The 6,178-nt window shown below is 38.9% G+C and overlaps 1 pseudogene; it reads left to right on the top strand.

Moving 5' to 3' along the window:
* Positions 1-1,395: 1,395 nt before the first annotated feature.
* LOC101327250 (sentrin-specific protease 5 pseudogene) lies at positions 1,396-3,300 on the top strand (annotated as a pseudogene).
* Positions 3,301-6,178: the final 2,878 nt, after the last annotated feature.

The raw sequence follows: 6,178 nt of genomic DNA, 5'->3' as shown, positions 1-6,178 counted from the left end.
ACTATATTAAGTACTTTATATGTGTCAGTGCCCATAATCTCACAATCACCCTCCAAAGGGAATACTATCCTCCCTCTGGGTTTTTTTTTGCAAAGTCACACAGCTCTTTCTCATCAACAAATGAAGAACAATTAAAACAATTTTGAAAAGAAAAGAATGAAAGGGGAGGACCAGTCTATTTGATTTCAAGACTTAATATTTAGCTATAGTAATCAGTGGAGGAAAGACAGACTCTTCAACAAACAGTGCTAGAACAATTGAACATCCATAAGCCAAAAATAAAAACAAAAAGAACTTCGACCTATTTCTTACATCTTTTGGAAAAATTAACTCAAAGTGGACCACAGACTTAAATGTAAACATAAAATTATTAGAAAAAAAAAGAGGAAAAAATCCTCAGTTTCCAGAGCTAGGCAAAGAGTTTTTAGTGTTGACACCAAAAGCATGATCCATAAAAGGAAAAATTGATAAACTGGGCATCATCAAAATAAACCTTTTGCTCTGCAAAACATACTGTTAAAAGGATGAAAAAGCTACAGAGTGAGAGAAAATAACTGCAAACCATATATCTGACAAACAACCAATATCTAGAACACATAAAAAGGAACTCTCAAAACTCAACAGTAAACAAAACAATCCAATTAGAAGATAGGTTTTTAAAAAATGACTATCAAAGAGAATATACAGATGGCAAATAAGCACATGAAACGATGTTCAAGATCATTAACCATAACGGAAATGCAAATTAAAATCAAAATGAGATTTTATTATACTCTTATCAGAATAGCTAAAATAAAATAACAACAAATACTGATGAGAATTAGGAGAAATTAGATCACCCAGTACTTTGCTGGGTGAATGTAAAATGGCACAGCTACTCCAGAAAACAATTTGTCATTTTCTTCAAAAAATTAACCATACAGCTATCACATGACCCACACTCTTAGGGCTTCTATCCCAGAGAAAGGAAAATTTATTTTCAAGCAAAAGCCTATACATAATATAACCTTATTCGTTAGAGCCCCAAATTAAAACAAACAAAAAACCAAAACAAAACCCAGGTGTCCTTCAACGGGTGAATGGTTAATCAGTCTATGATACATCGATACCATGGAATACTCTCGGCAATAAAAAGGAAAGACTTACTGATACATGTAATACCTGGATGAACCTCCAGAAAAGTAGATTGAGTGGAAAAAGCCAACCCTTCCAGAGGAAGCTCGGCGGCCATGGTCGCTGTAAGCAGGCCAGATGCCTGCTGGCTGACGGGCTTTCCCCTAAAGCTGGCGAAGGTGGAGCCGCAGTCCAAGCTGCCGCAGCCTCTGGACCCATGGCGTGACAGGTTCCAGCAGAGAGGGGCATAGCTGCTTTCAGATCTCATTATGCATCAGAAAAATGAAAAAACAGATGAAAATTCTATGGAGGAAAGGAATCCACTTAGCCTTTTCTTAAAAATGGAATACTGGGTTTGGAGGCTTTAAGAAGTTCTACTTTCATCAACAGTTGTGCATTCTGAAAGCCAAGTTGGGAAGGCCAGTTACTTGGAGCAGGCATTTGAGGCATTTCCAATGCAGAAAGAAGGCCCTTCAAATCCAGAAAATATGGATCCAGGATGAACCCCTTTTTGCTAAGACAAAGTCCAATATGGCTGTTCAGAATCTTAGTACTTTGTCCTCTAAAGTGAAAAGAAAGGACACTAAACACTTCATTTCCTCCTCAAGTACCTTCCTGAAATTCCAAGCAGAGAAGTTGCTATCATCAGCAAAGAACTCTGATCTGATCATGAATATTCTGGAGAGAAAAGTCTCTTGAAGGCAGCTGCTGACGTACCAGCAAATAGTGTTTTAAGTCAGGCCAGTGGTCACAGACCTAGGATGGAGCCACAGGCTTCTCGTCTTCCTATGAAGTTCAATGGGGAGAGCCAGAGTCCAGGTGAGAGTGGCACAATTGTGGTCACCTTGAGCAACCATAAGAGAAAGAGCTTTTGTTATGGCTGCTACCAAGGGCTGGAGCACCACAGGAATGAGGGACCCCTGATTCCAAAAAAAGTTTCAACTTAACAGAGAAGAATAAAAGTATCTCCTCATATGATGTATGAGAAATGATCCATGATTAGATTTCGGTACAGGGTTCTCAGATCCCAGCACTTCAGAACAAAAAGCAAAGCTTGCAAGCTAAAAAAAGCCCAGCAAAACTGGGTGCAGGTCACTGGGGACCATCAAGAGACCCTTATGGAGAACAGTGCGGGTGGCAGTTGCAGCCCATTCCCTTCCCCAGAACCTGAAGAGCCTTCTTGTCGGCATTAACCATACCTTCCAGATATGGACAGCAATGCTGTGGTGAAGGGAAAGAACTCTCATGTGCCTCATGGCCACACTAAAGGAAGCCCTCTCTTGGGCAAGGAGCTTAGTTTAGATGAAGCATTCCCTGACCAACAGAATGGCAGTGCCACAATGCACCTGGGGCGAGTCAGCCTCTTCCTCTCCTAAGTGGGAGTGTACAGAACTGATTCATGACATCCCCTTACCAGAACATCATTCTAGTAACATGTTTATCTTGGAAACTGAGAGAGAAGTTATGGCTCTGGGTCAGGAAAATCGGACAAGTACTGTCAATGATGACACAGTAAAACTGTCAGTGTCAGGGGCAGATCAATCTGTGAGTAGTGTAGATGGGCCTGTGTCCAAAGACACTGTTCAGAATGAGAGCTCATGCCAGTGGGATGAGGATGGATCTTTCAAGCAGAACATTCTTAGTTCTAAGTTGCTGGACCACCCTTACTGTAAAAGTCCACTGGAGGCTCCTCTGACAGGCAGTGGACTCAAACTAGAAAATCAAGTGGGAGGTGGGAAGAACAGTCAAAAAGCCTCTCCAGTGGATGGTGAACAGCTGTCAATCTGCTTTTCTGGATTCCTGGATGAGGTTATGAAGAAGTATGTCAGTTTGGTCCCACTCAGTGAAAAAGATGACCTTGGAAGATTAAAAGGTGTCTTTAACGAAGACTTTTCCAATAGAAAACCATTTATCAATAGGGAAATAAGAAACTATCAGGCCAGACATCAAAAATGCAACTTCCGTATCTTCTACAATAAGCACATGCTGGATATGGAGGATCTGGCAACCCTACATGGTCAGAATTGGCTGAATGACCAGGTCATTAATATGTACAGTGAGCTGATAATGGATGCAGTCCCAGACAAAGTTCACTTCTTCAACAGCTTTTTTCATAGACAGCTGGTAACCAAAAGATATAATGGAGTAAAAAGATGGACTAAAAAGGTTTATGGATACAGAAACTGAAAAGTAGAAGTGGTTTGTTACAAGGTCATGTAGACTAGAAGGAGATTCTTCTGGAGCAGGACATTATCTGAATATCAGAAAGGAAAGAAGGCTTGAGAAATAGTTTCTAAGAATCTAGCTTAAAATAGCCCTGTAGGGACTTCTCTGGTGGCACAGTGGTTAAGAATCCACCTGCCAATTCAGGGGACGCGGGTTCGATCCCTAGTCGGGGAAGATCCCACTTGACGCCAAGCAACTAAGCCCATGTGCCACAACTACTGAGCCACAACTACTGAGCTCTAGAGCCCACGAGCCACAACTACTGAGCCCTCATGCCACAACTACTGAAGCCCGTGCGCCTAGAGCCCATGCTCCACAACAAAGACAAGCCACGGCAATGAGAAGCACGCGCACCACAACAAAGAGTAGCCCTGCTCGCTGCAACTAAAGAAAGCCTGCACACAGCAACGAAGACCCAACACAGCCAAAAATAAAATAAATACATTTTTTAAAAAAGAAAAAAGCCAATCCCAAAAGGTTACATACTGTATGATCCATTTATGCAACGTTCTTGAGAAGATAAAATGGATAACAGATTTGTGGTTGGCAGAGATTAAGGCATCAGTAGAATGAAAAGGAAGTGGACGTAGCTATAAAAGAGCAACATGAAGGATCCTAGTGGTGCTGGAAATGTTCTATATCTCGACTATATCAATGTCAATATCCTGGTAGCATTATTTTACTGTAGTGTTGCAAGACATTACCATGAGAGGAAACGGGGTAAAGGAGGCAGATTTCTTTGTACTATTTCTTTTAATTGCACTCAGATCTATATCTTAAAATTATATATATAATTTATATATATTGATATAATGTCTATAACTTATATATATTTATATATATGAAAACAAATGAAGTAGAGTATTTGGACTTAGAAACTATTGTTCAGTCTTTAGGTTAAATAGGATTCAGTAGGTATGTATCTACAGCTGTCACATTCCTGGTGGTTCTATATATAGGGATGTTCTTTATATGTGATTTCTAGTGTGATTATGCCTGAGCATTTTGTATTAAAATACAAATTATTTTATTAAATTGCTATCCTTTATTTCTCCTTGTATTATAGTAGGGGTATCAGTTAGATAGGTAGATAGATGATAGCTAGCTAGCTAGCTAGCTAGCTAGCTAGATAGATTAGATATACATTCCTGGGTATAGTAGGTTATCTATAAATATTATTTCAGGATAGTAAAGGTAGGGTTACAATTTATTGTTATAAAAAGGGAGCAGTGGGTCTAATAGGGTTGAGAAATTTTAATGTAGATAGTCTACATTTAGAGTTAGATACAAGAAAAAAAATGAAGATAAATGTTCTTTTCCTACAGGTCCAATATATAACAATTTATATGCATCTATGGAAGTATGTTCTTTGTCTTCCCCAAACCATTCTCTTTGCTGATTTTTTTTTTTTTTTTGGTATCATAAAGAATTTCATGAATTTACTTATGTGTTTTTTGTTTGTTTGTTTGTTTTAACATCTTTATTGGAGTATAATTGCTTTACAATGGTGTGTTAGTTTCTGCCTTATAACAAAGTGAATCAGCTATACATATACATATATCCCCATATCTCTTCCCTCTTACATCTCCCTCCTTCCCACCCTCCCTATCCCACCCCTCTAGGTGGTCGCAAAGCACCGAGCTGATCTCCCTGTGCTATGCGGCTGCTTCCCACTAGCTATCGGTTTTACATGTGGTAGTGTATACATGTACATGCCACTCTCTCACTCTTTGCTGATTTGAAAGATCTCATTTGAGATCCAGGCCCAGCTCTGCCACTTTCACTTTCCTTATTTAGGAGACTAGATTAATAAAACACACTTTACAAGTTTGCTATGGGGATTTAACGAGGTGGCATATGTAAAATGATGCAAAACAACATTTGCCAAGCACCAAATATTCTGTAGGTGCCAATGTTTTTAATTCCCTCAGCAACATACTTTAAATCAGAACACTGATTTTCCTGAGGTAAGGGATTTGCTCAAGCTCATTAAGGGTCAGAACCAGCATTAAACCATGATCTCTGACCATGAAGCCCATGCTTGTAAAGAGTGGTTTTGTAAACTAGAACGATGAGATCCAGGAATTCTTAAAAGGTAGGAAGTCAACTTTCTAAGATTGTATGCACAATTCAGAAATAATAGGAAATTGGGATAATATGAAATTCACCTATATCTACTTAGCACAAAATATTTCAGAATCTTGTGCATTATTTTGACTAGTCCATGACTTTTCCTACCTCACAAATAAGCAATGTGAGGGAAACTAAAATATTTTCTCTTGGCCTCAAAAATCTTATCAGAGATACAGGAGTCATAGGACAGCATAGCAGAGCTTTAAGTTTGCTAAACTACAGAATAGGAGGTCACCGTGGCCTTCTCAGGAATAATGAATCAACAACCTAAGTCAACTCAAAATGACATAGATCATGGGGAGAATGGAGAAAGTTGACTGCCATGTCAGCAAATAATCATGTATCTAATTCTGCTTCCAAGAAATAAGAGGACTTTAACTTCCATGATCAGGATATGGTCCTCCACTGTGGGCAAACAATTCTGAGGCATCAGTGTCCTAAAACCTACATAACAACAGCAACAATAAAATATGGTCATGGCAAAGAAATTCATTAAATGAAAAATAGTAATTAGGATCAACTTCTACAGTCCGTATCAATAGCAAAATGTTCCAAAAATTTTCCCACAGAAATTAAGGTGAATACGCCTATAGAAAAAACCCACAAAAAATGTTCACTTTGGTGCACCGTCAAAGTTTGTAGGAATAAAGTGGGGTGTTTTTCTTATTGACTAATATTTCATGATTATAACACAGTACTGAGCTTG

The sequence above is a fragment of the Tursiops truncatus genome, chromosome 3, assembly GCF_011762595.2.
Source record: "Tursiops truncatus isolate mTurTru1 chromosome 3, mTurTru1.mat.Y, whole genome shotgun sequence".
NCBI lineage: Eukaryota > Metazoa > Chordata > Mammalia > Artiodactyla > Delphinidae > Tursiops > Tursiops truncatus.
The sequence above is the reverse complement of the archived record's forward strand: the minus strand, read 5'-3'. Positions and strand labels throughout refer to the sequence as shown.